Genomic DNA, 18,742 nt, shown 5'->3' on the forward strand with positions numbered 1-18,742 from the left:
TTTGAAAAATTAAAAATAATAGTTGATTTAGATATGCATATATGCAGACAATGGTGTAAAAGTTCCGATGAGATAATTTAGTTAATTTACTGAAATAATCAGCATTCATATCGCCTCAAAGCAAGGGCTCCGTGGCCTAGTGGTTAAAGCGCCTGTCTTGTAAACAGGAGAACATGCGTTCGATTTTCGTCGGAGCCTCGCTGTTAAATTACTTGATCTAGATTTCGTAGCTAATAAAATTTGAAAAATTAAAACAATAGGGTAAAAATTCCGATGAGTTAAGTTAGTTAAATTACTGCAATATTCAGCATTCATGTCGCTTCCAAGCAACGGCTCCGTGGCTTAGTGGTTAAAGCGCCTGTCTCGTAAACTGGAGATCATGAGTTCGATTCTCGTTGGAGCCTAGCTGTTATGCTACTTGAACTAGATTTCGTAGCTATCAAATTTTGAAAAAATTAAAAATAATAGTTGATTTAGATATGTATTTATGCAAACAATAGGGTAAAAGTACCGATGAGATAATTTAGTTAATTTACTGAAATATTCTGCATTCATATCGCTTCAAAGCAAGGGCTCCGTGGCGTAGTGGTTAAAGCGCCTGTCTAGTAAACAGGAGATCATGAGTTCGATTCTCGTCGGAGGCTTGTTGTTATGTTCTTGTACTATTTTTCGTAGCTATTAAATTTTGAAAAATTAAAACAATAGGGTAAAAATTCCGATGAGTTAATTTAGTTAGATTACTGGAATATTTAGCATTCATGTCGCTTCAAAGCAAGGGCTCCGTGGCTTAGTGGTTAAAGCGCCTGTCTCGTAAATAGGAGATCATGAGTTCAATTCTCGTCGAAGCCTCGGAGTTATGTTCTTGTACTATTTTTCGTAGCTATTAAATTTTGAAAAATTAAAACAATAGGGTAAAAATTCCGACGAGTTAATTTAGTTATATTACTGCAATATTTAGCATTCATGTCGCTTCAAAGCAAGGGCTCCGTGGCTCAGTGGTTAAAGCGCCTGTCTAGAAAACAGGAGATCATGAGCTCGATTCTCGTCGGAGCCTCGCTGTTATGTTACTTGAACTAGATTTCGTAGCTATCAAATTTTGAAAAAATTAAAAATAATAGTTGATTTATGCAAACAATAGGGTAAGAGTTCCGATGAGATAATTTAGTTAAATTACTGGAATATTCAGCATTCATGTCGCTTCAAAGCAACGGCTCCGTGGCTTAGTGGGTAAAGCGCCTGTCTCGTAAACTGGAGATCATGAGTTCGATTCTCGTTAGAGCCTAGCTGTTATGCTACTTGAAATAGATTTCGTAGCTATCAAATTTTTAAAAAATTAAAAATAATAGCTGATTTAGATATGTATTTATGCAAACAATAGGGTAAAAGTACCGATAAGATAATTTAGTTAATTTACTGAAATATTCTGCATTCATATCGCTTCAAAGCAAGGGCTCCGTGGCGTAGTGGTTAAAGCGCCTGTCTAGTAAACAGGAGATCATGAGTTCGATTCTCGTCGGAAGCTTGTTGTTATGTTCTTGTACTATTTTTCGTAGCTATTAAATTTTGAAAAATTAAAACATTAGGGTAAAAATTCCGATGAGTTAATTTAGTTAGATTACTGGAATATTTGGCATTCATGTCGCTTCAAAGCAAGGGCTCCGTGGCTTAGTGGTTAATGCGCCTGACTCGTAAACAGGAGATCATGAGTTCGATTCTCGTCGAAGCCTCGGTGTTATGTTCTTGTACTATTTTTCGTAGCTATTAAATTTTGAAAAATTAAAACAATAGGGTAAAAATTCCGATGAGTTAATTTAGTTAAATTACTGGAATATTCAGCATTCATGTCTCTTCAAAGCAAGGGCTCCGTGGCTAGTGGTTAAAAAGCCTGTCTCGTAAACAGGAGATCATAAGTTCGATTCTCGTCGGAGCCTTGATGTTATGTTCTTGTACTATTTTTCGTAGCTATTAAATTTTGAAAAATTAAAACAATAGGGTAAGAATTCCGATGAGTTAATTTAGTTAAATTACTGCAATATTTAGCATTCATGTCGCTTCAAAGCAAGGGCTCCGTGGCTCAGTGGTTAAAGCGCCTGTCTAGAAAACAGGAGATCATGAGTTCGATTCTCGTCGGAGCCTCGCTGTTATGTTACTTGAACTAGATTTCGTAGCTATCAAATTTTGAAAAAATTAAAAATAATAGTTGATTTATGCAAACAATAGGGTAAGAGTGCCGATGAGATAATTTAGTTAATTTACTGAAATATTCTGCATTCATATCGCTTCAAAGCAAGGGCTCCGTGGCTTAGTGGTTAAAGCGCCTGTCTCGTAAACAGGAGATCATGAGTTCGATTCTCGTCGGAGCCTCGCTGTTATATTACTTGAACTAGATTTCGTAGCTATCAAATTTTGAAAAAATTAGCAATAATAGTTGATTATATATGCATTTATGCAAACAATAGGGTAAAAGTTCCGATGAGATAATTTAGTTAATTTACTGAAATATTCAGCATTCATATCGCTTCAAAGCAAGGGCTCCGTGGCTTAGTGGTTAAAGCGACTGTCTAGTAAACAGTAGAGCATGTGTTCGATTCTCGTCGGAGCCTCGCTGTTATGTTACTTGAACTAGATTTCGTAGCTATTAAGATTTGAAAAATTAAAAATAATAGTTGTTTTAGATATGCATATATGCAGACAATGGTGTAAAAGTTCCGATGAGATAATTTAGTTAATTTACTGAAATAATCAGCATTCATATCGCCTCAAAGCAACGGCTCCGTAGCCTAGTGGTTAAAGCGCCTGTCTTGTAAACAGGAGAACATGAGTTCGATTCTCGTCGGAGGCTTGTTGTTATGTTCATGTACTATTTTTCGTAGCTATTAAATTTTGAAAAATTAAAACAATAGGGTAAAAATTCCGATGAGTTAATTTAGTTAGATTACTGGAATATTTAGCATTCATGTCGCTTCAAAGCAAGGGCTCCGTGGTTTAGTGGTTAAAGCGCCTGTCTCGTAAACAGGAGATCATGAGTTCGATTCTCGTCGAAGCCTCGGTGTTATGTTCTTGTACTATTTTTCGTAGCTATTAAATTTTGAAAAATTAAAACAATAGGGTAAAAATTCCGATGAGTTAATTTAGTTAAATTACTGGAATATTCAGCATTCATGTCTCTTCAAAGCAAGGGCTCCGTGGCTAGTGGTTAAAAAGCCTGTCTCGTAAACAGGAGATCATGAGTTCGATTCTCGTCGGAGCCTCGCTGTTATGTTACTTGAACTAGATTTCGTAGCTATCAAATTTTGAAAAAATTAAAAATAATAGTTGATTTATGCAAACAATAGGGTAAGAGTGCCGATGAGATAATTTAGTTAATTTACTGAAATATTCTGCATTCATATCGCTTCAAAGCAAGGGCTCCGTGGCTTAGTGGTTAAAGCGCCTGTCTCGTAAACAGGAGATCATGAGTTCGATTCTCGTCGGAGCCTCGCTGTTATATTACTTGAACTAGATTTCGTAGCAATCAAATTTTGAAAAAATTACCAATAATAGTTGATTATATATGCATTTATGCAAACAATAGGGTAAAAGTTCCGATGAGATAATTTAGTTAATTTACTGAAATATTCAGCATCATATCGCTTCAAAGCAAGGGCTCCGTGGCTTAGTGGTTAAAGCGACTGTCTAGTAAACTGTAGAGCATGTGTTCGATTCTCGTCGGAGCCTCGCTGTTATGTTACTTGAACTAGATTTCGTAGCTATTGAAATTTGAAAAATTAAAAATAATAGTTGATTTAGATATGCATATATGCAGACAATGGTGTAAAAGTTCCGATGAGATAATTTAGTTAATTTACTGAAATAATCAGCATTCATATCGCCTCAAAGCAAGGGCTCCGTGGCCTAGTGGTTAAAGCGCCTGTCTTGTAAACAGGAGAACATGCGTTCGATTCTCGTCGGAGCCTCGCTGTTAAATTACTTGATCTAGATTTCGTAGCTAATAAAATTTGAAAAATTAAAACAACAGGGTAAAAATTCCGATGAGTTAAGTTAGTTAAATTACTGCAATATTCAGCATTCATGTCGCTTCAAAGCAACGGCTCCGTGGCTTAGTGGTTAAAGCGCCTGTCTCGTAAACTGGAGATCATGAGTTCGATTCTCGTTGGAGCCTAGCTGTTATGCTACTCGAACTAGATTTCGTAGCTATCAAATTTTGAAAAAATTAAAAATAATAGTTGATTTAGATATGTATTTATGCAAACAATAGGGTAAAAGTACCGATGAGATAATTTAGTTAATTTACTGAAATATTCTGCATTCATATCGCTTCAAAGCAAGGGCTCCGTGGCGTAGTGGTTAAAGCGCCTGTCTAGTAAACAGGAGATCATGAGTTCGATTCTCGTCGGAGGCTTGTTGTTATGTTCTTGTACTATTTTTCGTAGCTATTAAATTTTGAAAAATTAAAACAATAGGGTAAAAATTCCGATGAGTTAATTTAGTTAAATTACTGGAATATTCAGCATTCACGTCTCTTCAAAGCAAGGGCTCCGTGGCTAGTGGTTAAAAAGCCTGTCTCGTAAACAGGAGATCATGAGTTCGATTCTCGTCGGAGCCTTGATGTTATGTTCTTGTACTATTTTTCGTAGCTATTAAATTTTGAAAAATTAAAGCAATAGGGTAAAAATTCCGACGAGTTAATTTAGTTAAATTACTGCAATATTTAGCATTCATGTCGCTTCAAAGCAAGGGCTCCGTGGCTCAGTGGTTAAAGCGCCTGTCTAGAAAACAGGAGATCGTGAGTTCGATTCTCGTCGGAGCCTCGCTGTTATGTTACTTGAACTAGATTTCGTAGCTATCAAATTTTGAAAAAATTAAAAATAATAGTTGATTTATGCAAACAATAGGGTAAGAGTTCCGATGAGATAATTTAGTTAATTTACTGAAATATTCTGCATTCATATCGCTTCAAAGCAAGGGCTCCGTGGCTTAGTGGTTAAAGCGACTGTCTAGTAAACAGTAGAGCATGTGTTCGATTCTCGTCGGAGCCTCGCTGTTATGTTACTTGAACTAGATTTCGTAGCTATTAAAATTTGAAAAATTAAAAATAATAGTTATTTTAGATATGCATATATGCAGACAATGGTGTAAAAGTTCCGATGAGATAATTTAGTTAATTTACTGAAATAATCAGCATTCATATCGCCTCAAACCAACGGCTCCGTGGCCTAGTGGTTAAAGCGCCTGTCTTGTAAACAGGAGAACATGAGTTCGATTCTCGTCGGAGCCTCGCTGTTAAATTACTTGATCTAGATTTCGTAGCTAATAAAACTTGAAAAATTAAAACAATAGGGTAAAAATTCCGATGAGGTAATTTAGTTAAATTACTGGAATATTCAGCATTCATGTCGCTTCAAAGCAACGGCTCCGTGGCTTAGTGGTTAAAGCACCTGTCTCGTAAACTGGAGATCATGAGTTCGATTCTCGTTGGAGCCTAGCTGTTATGCTACTTGAAATAGATTTCGTAGCTATCAAATTTTGAAAAAATTAAAAATAATAGTTGATTTAGATATGTATTTATGCAAACAATAGGGTAAAAGTACCGATGAGATAATTTAGTTAATTTACTGAAATATTCTGCATTCATATCGCTTCAAAGCAAGGGCTCCGTGGCGTAGTGGTTAAAGCGCCTGTCTAGTAAACAGGAGATCATGAGTTCGATTCTCGTCGGAGGCTTGTTGTTATGTTCATGTACTATTTTTCGTAGCTATTAAATTTTGAAAAATTAAAACAATAGGGTAAAAATTCCGATGAGTTAATTTAGTTAAATTACTGGAATATTCAGCATTCACGTCTCTTCAAAGCAAGGGCTCCGTGGCTAGTGGTTAAAAAGCCTGTCTCGTAAACAGGAGATCATGAGTTCGATTCTCGTCGGAGCCTTGATGTTATGTTCTTGTACTATTTTTCGTAGCTATTAAATTTTGAAAAATTAAAGCAATAGGGTAAAAATTCCGACGAGTTAATTTAGTTAAATTACTGCAATATTTAGCATTCATGTCGCTTCAAAGCAAGGGCTCCGTGGCTCAGTGGTTAAAGCGCCTGTCTAGAAAACAGGAGATCATGAGTTCGATTCTCGTCGGAGGCTTGTTGTTATGTTCATGTACTATTTTTCGTAGCTATTAAATTTTGAAAAATTAAAACAATAGGGTAAAAATTCCGATGAGTTAATTTAGTTAAATTACTGGAATATTCAGCATTCACGTCTCTTCAAAGCAAGGGCTCCGTGGCTAGTGGTTAAAAAGCCTGTCTCGTAAACAGGAGATCATGAGTTCGATTCTCGTCGGAGCCTTGATGTTATGTTCTTGTACTATTTTTCGTAGCTATTAAATTTTGAAAAATTAAAGCAATAGGGTAAAAATTCCGACGAGTTAATTTAGTTAAATTACTGCAATATTTAGCATTCATGTCGCTTCAAAGCAAGGGCTCCGTGGCTCAGTGGTTAAAGCGCCTGTCTAGAAAACAGGAGATCGTGAGTTCGATTCTCGTCGGAGCCTCGCTGTTATGTTACTTGAACTAGATTTCGTAGCTATCAAATTTTGAAAAAATTAAAAATAATAGTTGATTTATGCAAACAATAGGGTAAGAGTTCCGATGAGATAATTTAGTTAATTTACTGAAATATTCTGCATTCATATCGCTTCAAAGCAAGGGCTCCGTGGCTTAGTGGTTAAAGCGACTGTCTAGTAAACAGTAGAGCATGTGTTCGATTCTCGTCGGAGCCTCGCTGTTATGTTACTTGAACTAGATTTCGTAGCTATTAAAATTTGAAAAATTAAAAATAATAGTTATTTTAGATATGCATATATGCAGACAATGGTGTAAAAGTTCCGATGAGATAATTTAGTTAATTTACTGAAATAATCAGCATTCATATCGCCTCAAAGCAACGGCTCCGTGGCCTAGTGGTTAAAGCGCCTGTCTTGTAAACAGGAGAACATGAGTTCGATTCTCGTCGGAGCCTCGCTGTTAAATTACTTGATCTAGATTTCGTAGCTAATAAAACTTGAAAAATTAAAACAATAGGGTAAAAATTCCGATGAGGTAATTTAGTTAAATTACTGGAATATTCAGCATTCATGTCGCTTCAAAGCAACGGCTCCGTGGCTTAGTGGTTAAAGCACCTGTCTCGTAAACTGGAGATCATGAGTTCGATTCTCGTTGGAGCCTAGCTGTTATGCTACTTGAAATAGATTTCGTAGCTATCAAATTTTGAAAAAATTAAAAATAATAGTTGATTTAGATATGTATTTATGCAAACAATAGGGTAAAAGTACCGATGAGATAATTTAGTTAATTTACTGAAATATTCTGCATTCATATCGCTTCAAAGCAAGGGCTCCGTGGCGTAGTGGTTAAAGCGCCTGTCTAGTAAACAGGAGATCATGAGTTCGATTCTCGTCGGAGGCTTGTTGTTATGTTCATGTACTATTTTTCGTAGCTATTAAATTTTGAAAAATTAAAACAATAGGGTAAAAATTCCGATGAGTTAATTTAGTTAGATTACTGGAATATTTAGCATTCATGTCGCTTCAAAGCAAGGGCTCCGTGGTTTAGTGGTTAAAGCGCCTGTCTCGTAAACAGGAGATCATGAGTTCGATTCTCGTCGAAGCCTCGGTGTTATGTTCTTGTACTATTTTTCGTAGCTATTAAATTTTGAAAAATTAAAACAATAGGGTAAAAATTCCGATGAGTTAATTTAGTTAAATTACTGGAATATTCAGCATTCATGTCTCTTCAAAGCAAGGGCTCCGTGGCTAGTGGTTAAAAAGCCTGTCTCGTAAACAGGAGATTATGAGTTCGATTCTCGTCGGAGCCTCGCTGTTATGTTACTTGAACTAGATTTCGTAGCTATCAAATTTTGAAAAAATTAAAAATAATAGTTGATTTATGCAAACAATAGGGTAAGAGTTCCGATGAGATAATTTAGTTAATTTACTGAAATATTCTGCATTCATATCGCTTCAAAGCAAGGGCTCCGTGGCTTAGTGGTTAAAGCGCCTGTCTCGTAAACAGGAGATCATGAGTTCGATTCTCGTCGGAGCCTCGCTGTTATATTACTTGAACTAGATTTCGTAATTATCAAATTTTGAAAAAATTAGCAATAATAGTTGATTATATATGCATTTATGCAAACAATAGGGTAAAAGTTCCGATGAGATAATTTAGTTAATTTACTGAAATATTCAGCATCATATCGCTTCAAAGCAAGGGCTCCGTGGCTTAGTGGTTAAAGCGACTGTCTAGTAAACTGTAGAGCATGTGTTCGATTCTCGTCGGAGCCTCGCTGTTATGTTACTTGAACTAGATTTCGTAGCTATTGAAATTTGAAAAATTAAAAATAATAGTTGATTTAGATATGCATATATGCAGACAATGGTGTAAAAGTTCCGATGAGATAATTTAGTTAATTTACTGAAATATTCTGCATTCATATCGCTTCAAAGCAAGGGCTCCGTGGCGTAGTGGTTAAAGCGCCTGTCTCGTAAACAGGAGATCTTGAGTTCGATTCTCGTCGAAGCCTCGGTGTTATGTTCTTGTACTATTTTTCGTAGCTATTAAATTTTGAAAAATTAAAACAATAGGGTAAAAATTCCGATGAGTTAATTTAGTTAAATTACTGGAATATTCAGCATTCATGTCTCTTCAAAGCAAGGGCTCCGTGGCTAGTCAGGGTTGGCACGTTTTTGCCAGGGGTGGAAAAAACCGCGGTTTTTTCCACGTGGTTTTATCCAGGTAAACACCGCGTGGCAAAAACCTTTTTTTCACGGTTTTTTCCATTTTATGTGGAAATAACGAACTAAATTTTAAAAATTCGGATTTGAAATGAAAATAAAACGTCCAAAATTCTACCATAATTGTATAGGCTTATAAAGTGGGTTACATTCTCAGTATGAAATGGAGAAAAAAACCGCGTGGCAAAGAACGTTTTGGCTTTGTTATACAAATAAATGAAAAATCGTCCTTATTTTTCGCTCAACACTATTTTTTTTTTCAACTCGCTAATTTTGAGTTTTCGAAACAGATTAAAGCTAGAAACTGCTAAAAATTATTGTTTAGTTATCAAATGCGAAGCAACCAGGATCATTGGAATGTGAGCAAAATTTCATAAGTTTAAAGTGGATTTAGCTCGAACGTTTAAAACACAATAAATGTTATAAAACTGATTAAGATTGAGACATATTAGCTGTTGGAAGACCTATATTAATACGAATGACAAATACAAAGCCAAAGTTAGCATTTCTAATTATCATTTCAATAGGGAAAAGGTTTTTGCCACTTTTTGCCGGTTTTTTCCGTTTTTGCCGGTTTTTTCCACTTTTTGCCACGTGTCCCGGCAAAAACTAGTTTTTGCCGGATTTTTGCCAACCCTGTGGCTAGTGGTTAAAAAGCCTGTCTCGTAAACAGGAGATCATGAGTTTGATTCTCGTCGGAGCCTTGATGTTATGTTCTTGTACTATTTTTCGTAGCTATTAAATTTTGAAAAATTAAAACCATAGGGTAAAAATTCCGACGAGTTAATTTAGTTAAATTACTGCAATATTTAGCATTCATGTCGCTTCAAAGCAAGGGCTCCGTGGCTCAGTGGTTAAAGCGCCTGTCTAGAAAACAGGAGATCATGAGTTCGATTCTCGTCGGAGCCTCGCTGTTATGTTACTTGAACTAGATTTCGTAGCTATCAAATTTTGAAAAAATTAAAAATAATAGTTGATTTATGCAAACAATAGGGTAAGAGTTCCGATGAGATAATTTAGTTAATTTACTGAAATATTCTGCATTCATATCGCTTCAAAGCAAGGGCTCCGTGGCTCAGTGGTTAAAGCGCCTGTCTCGTAAACAGGAGATCATGAGTTCGATTCTCGTCGGAGCCTCGCTGTTATATTACTTGAACTAGATTTCGTAGCTATCAAATTTTGAAAAAATTAGCAATAATAGTTGATTATATATGCATTTATGCAAACAATAGGGTAAAAGTTCCGATGAGATAATTTAGTTAATTTACTGAAATATTCAGCATTCATATCGCTTCAAAGCAAGGGCTCCGTGGCCTAGTGGTTAAAGCGCCTGTCTTGTAAACAGGAGAACATGAGTTCGATTCTCGTCGGAGGCTTGTTGTTATGTTCATGTACTATTTTTCGTAGCTATTAAATTTTGAAAAATTAAAACAATAGGGTAAAAATTCCGATGAGTTAATTTAGTTAGATTACTGGAATATTTAGCATTCATGTCGCTTCAAAGCAAGGGCTCCGTGGTTTAGTGGTTAAAGCGCCTGTCTCGTAAACAGGAGATCATGAGTTCGATTCTCGTCGAAGCCTCGGTGTTATGTTCTTGTACTATTTTTCGTAGCTATTAAATTTTGAAAAATTAAAACAATAGGGTAAAAATTCCGATGAGTTAATTTAGTTAAATTACTGGAATATTCAGCATTCATGTCTCTTCAAAGCAAGGGCTCCGTGGCTAGTGGTTAAAAAGCCTGTCTCGTAAACAGGAGATCATGAGTTCGATTCTCGTCGGAGCCTCGCTGTTATGTTACTTGAACTAGATTTCGTAGCTATCAAATTTTGAAAAAATTAGCAATAATAGTTGATTATATATGCATTTATGCAAACAATAGGGTAAAAGTTCCGATGAGATAATTTAGTTAATTTACTGAAATATTCAGCATCATATCGCTTCAAAGCAAGGGCTCCGTGGCTTAGTGGTTAAAGCGACTGTCTAGTAAACTGTAGAGCATGTGTTCGATTCTCGTCGGAGCCTCGCTGTTATGTTACTTGAACTAGATTTCGTAGCTATTGAAATTTGAAAAATTAAAAATAATAGTTGATTTAGATATGCATATATGCAGACAATGGTGTAAAAGTTCCGATGAGATAATTTAGTTAATTTACTGAAATAATCAGCATTCATATCGCCTCAAAGCAAGGGCTCCGTGGCCTAGTGGTTAAAGCGCCTGTCTTGTAAACAGGAGAACATGCGTTCGATTCTCGTCGGAGCCTCGCTGTTAAATTACTTGATCTAGATTTCGTAGCTAATAAAATTTGAAAAATTAAAACAATAGGGTAAAAATTCCGATGAGTTAAGTTAGTTAAATTACTGCAATATTCAGCATTCATGTCGCTTCAAAGCAACGGCTCCGTGGCTTAGTGGTTAAAGCGCCTGTCTCGTAAACTGGAGATCATGAGTTCGATTCTCGTTGGAGCCTAGCTGTTATGCTACTCGAACTAGATTTCGTAGCTATCAAATTTTGAAAAAATTAAAAATAATAGTTGATTTAGATATGTATTTATGCAAACAATAGGGTAAAAGTACCGATGAGATAATTTAGTTAATTTACTGAAATATTCTGCATTCATATCGCTTCAAAGCAAGGGCTCCGTGGCGTAGTGGTTAAAGCGCCTGTCTAGTAAACAGGAGATACTGAGTTCGATTCTCGTCGGAGGCTTGTTTTTATGTTCTTGTACTATTTTTCGTAGCTATTAAATTTTGCAAAATTAAAACAATAGAGTAAAAATTCCGATGAGTTAATTTAGTTAGATTACTGGAATATTTAGCATTCATGTCGCTTCAAAGCAAGGGCTCCGTGGCTTAGTGGTTAAAGCGCCTGTCTCGTAAACAGGAGATCATGAGTTCGATTCTCGTCGAAGCCTCGGTGTTATGTTCTTGTACTATTTTTCGTAGCTATTAAATTTTGAAAAATTAAAACAATAGGGTAAAAATTCCGATGAGTTAATTTAGTTAAATTACTGGAATATTCAGCATTCATGTCTCTTCAAAGCAAGGGCTCCGTGGCTAGTGGTTAAAAAGCCTGTCTCGTAAACAGGAGATCATGAGTTCGATTCTCGTCGGAGCCTTGATGTTATGTTCTTGTACTATTTTTCGTAGCTATTAAATTTTGAAAAATTAAAACAATAGGGTAAAAATTCCGACGAGTTAATTTAGTTAAATTACTGCAATATTTAGCATTCATGTCGCTTCAAATCAAGGGCTCCGTGGCTCAGTGGTTAAAGCGCCTGTCTAGAAAACAGGAGATCATGAGTTCGATTCTCGTCGGAGCCTCGCTGTTATGTTACTTGAACTAGATTTCGTAGCTATCAAATTTTGAAAAAATTAGCAATAATAGTTGATTATATATGCATTTATGCAAACAATAGGGTAAAAGTTCCGATGAGATAATTTAGTTAATTTACTGAAATATTCAGCATTCATATCGCTTCAAAGCAAGGGCTCCGTGGCTTAGTGGTTAAAGCGACTGTCTAGTAAACAGTAGAGCATGTGTTCGATTCTCGTCGGAGCCTCGCTGTTATGTTACTTGAACTAGATTTCGTAGCTATTAAAATTTGAAAAATTAAAAATAATAGTTATTTTAGATATGCATATATGCAGACAATGGTGTAAAAGTTCCGATGAGATAATTTAGTTAATTTACTGAAATAATCAGCATTCATATCGCCTCAAAGCAACGGCTCCGTGGCCTAGTGGTTAAAGCGCCTGTCTTGTAAACAGGAGAACATGAGTTCGATTCTCGTCGGAGCCTCGCTGTTAAATTACTTGATCTAGATTTCGTAGCTAATAAAACTTGAAAAATTAAAACAATAGGGTAAAAATTCCGATGAGGTAATTTAGTTAAATTACTGGAATATTCAGCATTCATGTCGCTTCAAAGCAACGGCTCCGTGGCTTAGTGGTTAAAGCGCCTGTCTCGTAAACTGGAGATCATGAGTTCGATTCTCGTTGGAGCCTAGCTGTTATGCTACTTGAAATAGATTTCGTAGCTATCAAATTTTGAAAAAATTAAAAATAATAGTTGATTTAGATATGTATTTATGCAAACAATAGGGTAAAAGTACCGATGAGATAATTTAGTTAATTTACTGAAATATTCTGCATTCATATCGCTTCAAAGCAAGGGCTCCGTGGCGTAGTGGTTAAAGCGCCTGTCTAGTAAACAGGAGATCATGAGTTCGATTCTCGTCGGAGGCTTGTTGTTATGTTCATGTACTATTTTTCGTAGCTATTAAATTTTGAAAAATTAAAAAAATAGGGTAAAAATTCCGATGAGTTAATTTAGTTAGATTACTGGAATATTTAGCATTCATGTCGCTTCAAAGCAAGGGCTCCGTGGTTTAGTGGTTAAAGCGCCTGTCTCGTAAACAGGAGATCATGAGTTCGATTCTCGTCGAAGCCTCGGTGTTATGTTCTTGTACTATTTTTCGTAGCTATTAAATTTTGAAAAATTAAAACAATAGGGTAAAAATTCCGATGAGTTAATTTAGTTAAATTACTGGAATATTCAGCATTCATGTCTCTTCAAAGCAAGGGCTCCGTGGCTAGTGGTTAAAAAGCCTGTCTCGTAAACAGGAGATCATGAGTTCGATTCTCGTCGGAGCCTCGCTGTTATGTTACTTGAACTAGGTTTCGTAGCTATCAAATTTTGAAAAAATTAAAAATAATAGTTGATTTATGCAAACAATAGGGTAAGAGTTCCGATGAGATAATTTAGTTAATTTACTGAAATATTCTGCATTCATATCGCTTCAAAGCAAGGGCTCCCTGGCTTAGTGGTTAAAGCGCCTGTCTCGTAAACAGGAGATCATGAGTTCGATTCTCGTCGGAGCCTCGCTGTTGTATTACTTGAACTAGATTTCGTAGCTATCAAATTTTGAAAAAATTAGCAATAATAGTTGATTATATATGCATTTATGCAAACAATAGGGTAAAAGTTCCGATGAGATAATTTAGTTAATTTACTGAAATATTCAGCATTCATATCGCTTCAAAGCAAGGGCTCCGTGGCTTAGTGGTTAAAGCGCCTGTCTCGTAAACAGGAGATCATGAGTTCGATTCACGTCGGAGCCTCGCTGTTAAATTACTTGATCTAGATTTCGTAGCTAATAAAATTTGAAAAATTAGAACAATAGGGTAAAAATTCCGATGAGGTAATTTAGTTAAATTACTGGAATATTCAGCATTCATGTCGCTTCAAAGCAACGGCTCCGTGGCTTAGTGGTTAAAGCGCCTGTCTCGTAAACTGGAGATCATGAGTTCGATTCTCGTTGGAGCCTAGCTGTTATGCTACTTGAAATAGATTTCGTAGCTATCAAATTTTGAAAAAATTAAAAATAATAGTTGATTTAGATATGTATTTATGCAAACAATAGGGTAAAAGTACCGATGAGATAATTTAGTTAATTTACTGAAATATTCTGCATTCATATCGCTTCAAAGCAAGGGCTCCGTGGCTTAGTGGTTAAAGCGCCTGTCTCGTAAACAGGAGATCATGAGTTCGATTCTCGTCGGAGCCTCGCTGTTAAATTACTTGATCTAGTTTTCGTAGCTAATAAAATTTGAAAAATTACAACAATAGGGTAAAAATTCCGATGAGGTAATTTAGTTAAATTACTGGAATATTCAGCATTCATGTCGCTTCAAAGCAACGGCTCAGTGGCTTAGTGGTTAAAGCGCCTGTCTCGTAAACTGGAGATCATGAGTTCGATTCTCGTTGGAGCCTAGCTGTTATGCTACTTGAAATAGATTTCGTAGCTATCAAATTTTGAAAAAATTAAAAATAATAGTTGATTTAGATATGTATTTATGCAAACAATAGGGTAAAAGTACCGATGAGATAATTTAGTTAATTTACTGAAATATTCTGCATTCATATCGCTTCAAAGCAAGGGCTCCGTGGCGTAGTGGTTAAAGCGCCTGTCTAGTAAACAGGAGATCATGAGTTCGATTCGCGTCGGAGGCTTGTTGTTATGTTCTTGTACTATTTTTCGTAGCTATTAAATTTTGACAAATTAAAACAATAGGGTAAAAATTCCGATGAGTTAATTTAGTTAGATTACTGGAATATTTAGCATTCATGTCGCTTCAAAGCAAGGGCTCCGTGGTTTAGTGGTTAAAGCGCCTGTCTCGTAAACAGGAGATCATGAGTTCGATTCTCGTCGAAGCCTCGGTGTTATGTTCTTGTACTATTTTTCGTAGCTATTAAATTTTGAAAAATTAAAACAATAGGGTAAAAATTCCGATGAGTTAATTTAGTTAAATTACTGGAATATTCAGCATTCATGTCTCTTCAAAGCAAGGGCTCCGTGGCTAGTGGTTAAAAAGCCTGTCTCGTAAACAGGAGTACATGAGTTCGATTCTCGTCGGAGCCTTGATGTTATGTTCTTGTACTATTTTTCGTAGCTATTAAATTTTGAAAAATTAAAACAATAGGGTAAAAATTCCGACGAGTTAATTTAGTTAAATTACTGCAATATTTAGCATTCATGTCGCTTCAAAGCAAGGGCTCCGTGGCTCAGTGGTTAAAGCGCCTGTCTAGAAAACAGGAGATCATGAGTTCGATTCTCGTCGGAGCCTCGCTGTTATGTTACTTGAACTAGATATCGTAGCTATCACATTTTGAAAAAATTAAAAATAATAGTTGATTTAGATTTGCATTTATGCAAACAATAGGGTAAAAGTTCCGATGAGATAATTTAGTTAATTTACTGAAATGTTCAGCAATCATATCGCTTCAAAGCAAGGGCTCCGTGGCTTAGTGGTTAAAGCGCCTGTCTAGTAAACAGGAGATCATGAGTTCGATTCTCGTCGGAGCCTCGCTGTTATGTTACTTGATCTAGATTTCATAGCTATTAATTTTTGAAAAATTAAAAATAATATTTGATTTAGATATGAGAGAATAGTAAGCCTCGATTCCCGCGGGCAGCGCAGGGGGGGATGAATTTTTCCCCCCATGGTTTATACCCGCGAAGGGGGGGACGAATTTTTGCCCCCATGCCTCCATCCCCGGAGGGGGTTGGTGTGTCCTCCCCTCACCTCCTCCACCTGAAGGGTGGAGGTTGTTCTTGAGTGTATGCTCTCTCTTTGCGCTAAGTCCCCTTTTTTATTCTGACTTTCACTTTCTCCTTACCCAGCCCGATACCCGCAAGAGCGCTGTGAAGGCTGGAGAGTTTTTTCTCTCTCTTGGTTCCCTCCTGACTTTCACCGTCTCTTTCCCTTTGACCGTCTCTTTATTTTTACGCTTGCGAATGTACAAGCCTAGCGGCGAGCGCCGCGAGAGCGTTGTGAAGACTGGAGAGTTTTTTCCTCTCTCTCGGTTTCCTCTGTCCGATGCATGTGCAAGGCGGGGGAATGCATGTACAAGCCTAGCTGCGCTCGTTTTCTCTCAGTATAGCACTGAAATGTTATAGGAATATATCTCTCGGTTTCCTCTCTCCGTTACACGTGCAAGGCGGGGGAATACATGTACAAGCCTAGGAATTTCTCTCCCAACGTTTTTTTTTTAAAGCGGGGCATTTTTTTTACTTTTGCGATATGTATAAATCAAGAGGCGTTAAATATTTTATCCATGTTTTATTTTTTTTACATAAAGTATTTTTTCTAGTAAAGTATTAATATTACGGATGCGTTCATTAAAATGCAATTTATCGATATAATAATAGTTAAAAGGATCCTCGTAAGGTATTTTATATAATACGGTAAAAGGGCAAAAAGTAACTTTTTTTCACCATTGTAAGAGTCTTTTAAATTCGTCTTTTCTTGATAAGACAGATATAGTCATCTTTTTCCGAAGTAACGTCTACTTCGATAGGCACATTGAGCGTCCGTTTTCCAAGAATGAAGGGGCAGTCAGGGTACAATTGTCTATGTTTATCGCGTACCGATTCCGAGGTTGTCCATACTTGAAGAGTGCCGTGGCAAAAGAAACATCTGAAGGTATGGTCCGTGTGGACTAGCGTTTGTTGCCCGAAAATGTATGGACAGTCTGGGTACAATTGTGTATGTTTATCGTTTACCGATTCCAAGTTTGTCCATACTTGAAGAGTACCGTGGCAAAAGAAACATCTGAAGGTATCTCTACGGTCTAAATAAAACCCGTCTCGCGCTAGTTCGGCTGCATCAACGTAAAGCGACGGCCACGATTGGAAAGTTTTTAAACGGGCTTCTTCCGAATTCATGTCGTATTCAACATCTCGCGGTTCTTGGGGTCGCTGAAAATTTCTTGGTCGTAGGTATCCAAAATTGCCTTTTGAATGACAGACTTTGGAATGCGAAACTCCATATAATCAGAGCGGGCGGTGGGTGGTACGTCGTGACCCTTGCCGTCTTCGATCGGTACGTTGTTTGTTGAAGGGACAACTAGGAAAATGACGTTTGTGTTCTTCGTGCACAGAATCCCGAATTTTCCAATCGTTTAATATACCGTGACAAAAATAACACTCTACGGTATCGTGACCATACGTATATAAATAAAAAAAATCCGTCTCTAGCTAGATCTCGGGGATTTGTACACGGACCCTTCCAGCGATGGAAACTTTCACGTCTTTTCGCCTCGGTGTTCATACTAGTTATGAAACCCAACGATCTTTTCCGTTTGCTTATATAATTCAAAATGTACATCACCCCCCCCTAGCGGCTAGAATAATAATTCATGCCCAGACCCGTTCGCCCCTCACCTTCCACCCCCACACCCCTAAACTTTAACTAGAACCAAACTCAAAATATATCAAGAGCTGACCCCCATTCCACCCCCATGCCACCAAACTAAACCTATAACAAGAACTAGAACTGTCCCCCACCCTCTCTACCCCAATCAATCATGCCCAGACTTGTCAGCCAGCCCCGCAGACGTTCTTTGTATACAAAGTTGTTTACGACATTCGAACCAAATGGATCCCCCCCTAGCGGCTAAAATAATTCATGATCAGACCCGTTCGCCCTCCCCCCGCACCAAAAACTAAACTTAACTAAACTCAAACTATATCAAGAGCCGACCCCCATTCCACCAAACTAAACCTATAACTAGAACTGCCCCCACCCTCTCTCTCCCCTATCAATCATGCCCAGACTTGTCAGTCAGCGCCGCAGACGTTCTTTGTATACAAAGTTGTTTACGACATTCGAACCAAATGGATCCCCCCAAGATTAAAGATAATTCGTGCCCCGACCCGTTCGCCATCCCTGCTATGAACCTCTCACCCCCCTTTAGAAATGTTGTTTACGTCACTCGTCTGCAAATAACACGACCAGACATGTTCTCCCCCCCTTCAGAGAATCTGGTTTCAAGCTGTAATATGTGTATGTTGAAAAAATAAAATCATTTTTAAAGGAAAAAATACATTTATTCATTATTTTTACACGTAAATATCATTAAGGATATCTAGATTGCACGAAATATTAATTTCGGCCTTGTTAGAGTGCGCCCATAAGGCGTAAATTAAAGCCTTGTCAAAGGCGCAAGCCGTTCGGTGCTCACCGACGGGGTGAGGGTACAAGCACCGTACGGGAAGAGAAATGATGTCCGCGGTCGTGGCTTTCGGACACTTGAAGTCGTTCAAGTCGTGAACCGTTCTGTTGAAACGGTCAGAGAGAAAGGTGACTTTTTCGTCACCCTTTGAAAAGATTAGGTCGACCCCCTGTAGACCGGCGGCGAGGCATTCGTCGAGTTTGGCGTATGAGGTTAGGCCGGCGTTCCAGTCCAATCGGTGCAGATTACGCGAAACCCACTGGTTTTGCCGTTGTTTTGAAATCGAGACGTGTGATTTATTGTACGGCGGCGCGAATGTCCAGGAAACGGTAGCTGGCTTGGCCTCGATGGTTGTTATGGCCATTTCTTTCACGATAATGTCCGTGCTGCCATCACTACGAGTGCATCCGTTCAGGTATTCTAATTCAATAACGGCGGACTTCA

General features: G+C 37.4%; 39 non-coding genes across 39 annotated transcripts; all 39 read left to right on the forward strand.

Moving 5' to 3' along the window:
- Window positions 1-331: 331 nt before the first annotated feature.
- TRNAT-CGU (transfer RNA threonine (anticodon CGU)) lies at window positions 332-404 on the forward strand. Its single transcript has one exon. It is a non-coding gene; the product is annotated as a tRNA-Thr (tRNA).
- A 372-nt stretch (window positions 405-776) lies between these two features.
- Window positions 777-849, forward strand: TRNAT-CGU (transfer RNA threonine (anticodon CGU)). Its single transcript has one exon. It is a non-coding gene; the product is annotated as a tRNA-Thr (tRNA).
- Window positions 850-981: 132 nt separating this feature from the next.
- TRNAS-AGA (transfer RNA serine (anticodon AGA)) lies at window positions 982-1,054 on the forward strand. Its single transcript has one exon. It is a non-coding gene; the product is annotated as a tRNA-Ser (tRNA).
- Window positions 1,055-1,209: 155 nt separating this feature from the next.
- On the forward strand, window positions 1,210-1,282 carry TRNAT-CGU (transfer RNA threonine (anticodon CGU)). The gene has a single exon. It is a non-coding gene; the product is annotated as a tRNA-Thr (tRNA).
- A 781-nt stretch (window positions 1,283-2,063) lies between these two features.
- On the forward strand, window positions 2,064-2,136 carry TRNAS-AGA (transfer RNA serine (anticodon AGA)). Its single transcript has one exon. It is a non-coding gene; the product is annotated as a tRNA-Ser (tRNA).
- Window positions 2,137-2,291: 155 nt separating this feature from the next.
- TRNAT-CGU (transfer RNA threonine (anticodon CGU)) lies at window positions 2,292-2,364 on the forward strand. Its single transcript has one exon. It is a non-coding gene; the product is annotated as a tRNA-Thr (tRNA).
- A 405-nt stretch (window positions 2,365-2,769) lies between these two features.
- TRNAT-UGU (transfer RNA threonine (anticodon UGU)) lies at window positions 2,770-2,842 on the forward strand. The gene has a single exon. It is a non-coding gene; the product is annotated as a tRNA-Thr (tRNA).
- Window positions 2,843-2,974: 132 nt separating this feature from the next.
- Window positions 2,975-3,047, forward strand: TRNAT-CGU (transfer RNA threonine (anticodon CGU)). The gene has a single exon. It is a non-coding gene; the product is annotated as a tRNA-Thr (tRNA).
- A 359-nt stretch (window positions 3,048-3,406) lies between these two features.
- On the forward strand, window positions 3,407-3,479 carry TRNAT-CGU (transfer RNA threonine (anticodon CGU)). The gene has a single exon. It is a non-coding gene; the product is annotated as a tRNA-Thr (tRNA).
- Window positions 3,480-3,883: 404 nt separating this feature from the next.
- On the forward strand, window positions 3,884-3,956 carry TRNAT-UGU (transfer RNA threonine (anticodon UGU)). The gene has a single exon. It is a non-coding gene; the product is annotated as a tRNA-Thr (tRNA).
- Window positions 3,957-4,089: 133 nt separating this feature from the next.
- On the forward strand, window positions 4,090-4,162 carry TRNAT-CGU (transfer RNA threonine (anticodon CGU)). Its single transcript has one exon. It is a non-coding gene; the product is annotated as a tRNA-Thr (tRNA).
- A 576-nt stretch (window positions 4,163-4,738) lies between these two features.
- Window positions 4,739-4,811, forward strand: TRNAS-AGA (transfer RNA serine (anticodon AGA)). Its single transcript has one exon. It is a non-coding gene; the product is annotated as a tRNA-Ser (tRNA).
- Window positions 4,812-5,205: 394 nt separating this feature from the next.
- On the forward strand, window positions 5,206-5,278 carry TRNAT-UGU (transfer RNA threonine (anticodon UGU)). Its single transcript has one exon. It is a non-coding gene; the product is annotated as a tRNA-Thr (tRNA).
- A 133-nt stretch (window positions 5,279-5,411) lies between these two features.
- TRNAT-CGU (transfer RNA threonine (anticodon CGU)) lies at window positions 5,412-5,484 on the forward strand. Its single transcript has one exon. It is a non-coding gene; the product is annotated as a tRNA-Thr (tRNA).
- Window positions 5,485-6,060: 576 nt separating this feature from the next.
- TRNAS-AGA (transfer RNA serine (anticodon AGA)) lies at window positions 6,061-6,133 on the forward strand. The gene has a single exon. It is a non-coding gene; the product is annotated as a tRNA-Ser (tRNA).
- Window positions 6,134-6,469: 336 nt separating this feature from the next.
- On the forward strand, window positions 6,470-6,542 carry TRNAS-AGA (transfer RNA serine (anticodon AGA)). Its single transcript has one exon. It is a non-coding gene; the product is annotated as a tRNA-Ser (tRNA).
- Window positions 6,543-6,936: 394 nt separating this feature from the next.
- On the forward strand, window positions 6,937-7,009 carry TRNAT-UGU (transfer RNA threonine (anticodon UGU)). The gene has a single exon. It is a non-coding gene; the product is annotated as a tRNA-Thr (tRNA).
- A 133-nt stretch (window positions 7,010-7,142) lies between these two features.
- TRNAT-CGU (transfer RNA threonine (anticodon CGU)) lies at window positions 7,143-7,215 on the forward strand. The gene has a single exon. It is a non-coding gene; the product is annotated as a tRNA-Thr (tRNA).
- Window positions 7,216-7,587: 372 nt separating this feature from the next.
- TRNAT-CGU (transfer RNA threonine (anticodon CGU)) lies at window positions 7,588-7,660 on the forward strand. The gene has a single exon. It is a non-coding gene; the product is annotated as a tRNA-Thr (tRNA).
- Window positions 7,661-8,019: 359 nt separating this feature from the next.
- TRNAT-CGU (transfer RNA threonine (anticodon CGU)) lies at window positions 8,020-8,092 on the forward strand. The gene has a single exon. It is a non-coding gene; the product is annotated as a tRNA-Thr (tRNA).
- Window positions 8,093-9,616: 1,524 nt separating this feature from the next.
- Window positions 9,617-9,689, forward strand: TRNAS-AGA (transfer RNA serine (anticodon AGA)). The gene has a single exon. It is a non-coding gene; the product is annotated as a tRNA-Ser (tRNA).
- Window positions 9,690-9,844: 155 nt separating this feature from the next.
- Window positions 9,845-9,917, forward strand: TRNAT-CGU (transfer RNA threonine (anticodon CGU)). Its single transcript has one exon. It is a non-coding gene; the product is annotated as a tRNA-Thr (tRNA).
- A 166-nt stretch (window positions 9,918-10,083) lies between these two features.
- TRNAT-UGU (transfer RNA threonine (anticodon UGU)) lies at window positions 10,084-10,156 on the forward strand. Its single transcript has one exon. It is a non-coding gene; the product is annotated as a tRNA-Thr (tRNA).
- Window positions 10,157-10,288: 132 nt separating this feature from the next.
- On the forward strand, window positions 10,289-10,361 carry TRNAT-CGU (transfer RNA threonine (anticodon CGU)). The gene has a single exon. It is a non-coding gene; the product is annotated as a tRNA-Thr (tRNA).
- Window positions 10,362-10,969: 608 nt separating this feature from the next.
- On the forward strand, window positions 10,970-11,042 carry TRNAT-UGU (transfer RNA threonine (anticodon UGU)). Its single transcript has one exon. It is a non-coding gene; the product is annotated as a tRNA-Thr (tRNA).
- A 133-nt stretch (window positions 11,043-11,175) lies between these two features.
- On the forward strand, window positions 11,176-11,248 carry TRNAT-CGU (transfer RNA threonine (anticodon CGU)). Its single transcript has one exon. It is a non-coding gene; the product is annotated as a tRNA-Thr (tRNA).
- A 372-nt stretch (window positions 11,249-11,620) lies between these two features.
- On the forward strand, window positions 11,621-11,693 carry TRNAT-CGU (transfer RNA threonine (anticodon CGU)). Its single transcript has one exon. It is a non-coding gene; the product is annotated as a tRNA-Thr (tRNA).
- A 336-nt stretch (window positions 11,694-12,029) lies between these two features.
- TRNAS-AGA (transfer RNA serine (anticodon AGA)) lies at window positions 12,030-12,102 on the forward strand. The gene has a single exon. It is a non-coding gene; the product is annotated as a tRNA-Ser (tRNA).
- A 405-nt stretch (window positions 12,103-12,507) lies between these two features.
- Window positions 12,508-12,580, forward strand: TRNAT-UGU (transfer RNA threonine (anticodon UGU)). Its single transcript has one exon. It is a non-coding gene; the product is annotated as a tRNA-Thr (tRNA).
- Window positions 12,581-12,713: 133 nt separating this feature from the next.
- TRNAT-CGU (transfer RNA threonine (anticodon CGU)) lies at window positions 12,714-12,786 on the forward strand. The gene has a single exon. It is a non-coding gene; the product is annotated as a tRNA-Thr (tRNA).
- Window positions 12,787-13,158: 372 nt separating this feature from the next.
- On the forward strand, window positions 13,159-13,231 carry TRNAT-CGU (transfer RNA threonine (anticodon CGU)). The gene has a single exon. It is a non-coding gene; the product is annotated as a tRNA-Thr (tRNA).
- Window positions 13,232-13,590: 359 nt separating this feature from the next.
- Window positions 13,591-13,663, forward strand: TRNAT-CGU (transfer RNA threonine (anticodon CGU)). The gene has a single exon. It is a non-coding gene; the product is annotated as a tRNA-Thr (tRNA).
- A 166-nt stretch (window positions 13,664-13,829) lies between these two features.
- On the forward strand, window positions 13,830-13,902 carry TRNAT-CGU (transfer RNA threonine (anticodon CGU)). Its single transcript has one exon. It is a non-coding gene; the product is annotated as a tRNA-Thr (tRNA).
- A 133-nt stretch (window positions 13,903-14,035) lies between these two features.
- TRNAT-CGU (transfer RNA threonine (anticodon CGU)) lies at window positions 14,036-14,108 on the forward strand. Its single transcript has one exon. It is a non-coding gene; the product is annotated as a tRNA-Thr (tRNA).
- Window positions 14,109-14,275: 167 nt separating this feature from the next.
- On the forward strand, window positions 14,276-14,348 carry TRNAT-CGU (transfer RNA threonine (anticodon CGU)). The gene has a single exon. It is a non-coding gene; the product is annotated as a tRNA-Thr (tRNA).
- A 133-nt stretch (window positions 14,349-14,481) lies between these two features.
- On the forward strand, window positions 14,482-14,554 carry TRNAT-CGU (transfer RNA threonine (anticodon CGU)). The gene has a single exon. It is a non-coding gene; the product is annotated as a tRNA-Thr (tRNA).
- A 372-nt stretch (window positions 14,555-14,926) lies between these two features.
- Window positions 14,927-14,999, forward strand: TRNAT-CGU (transfer RNA threonine (anticodon CGU)). Its single transcript has one exon. It is a non-coding gene; the product is annotated as a tRNA-Thr (tRNA).
- Window positions 15,000-15,335: 336 nt separating this feature from the next.
- On the forward strand, window positions 15,336-15,408 carry TRNAS-AGA (transfer RNA serine (anticodon AGA)). Its single transcript has one exon. It is a non-coding gene; the product is annotated as a tRNA-Ser (tRNA).
- A 167-nt stretch (window positions 15,409-15,575) lies between these two features.
- Window positions 15,576-15,648, forward strand: TRNAT-AGU (transfer RNA threonine (anticodon AGU)). Its single transcript has one exon. It is a non-coding gene; the product is annotated as a tRNA-Thr (tRNA).
- Window positions 15,649-18,742: the final 3,094 nt, after the last annotated feature.

This window comes from Phalangium opilio, unplaced genomic scaffold (genome assembly GCF_054372755.1).
Source record: "Phalangium opilio isolate 3A_F unplaced genomic scaffold, DU_Popi_V2 ptg000092l_1, whole genome shotgun sequence".
NCBI lineage: Eukaryota > Metazoa > Arthropoda > Arachnida > Opiliones > Phalangiidae > Phalangium > Phalangium opilio.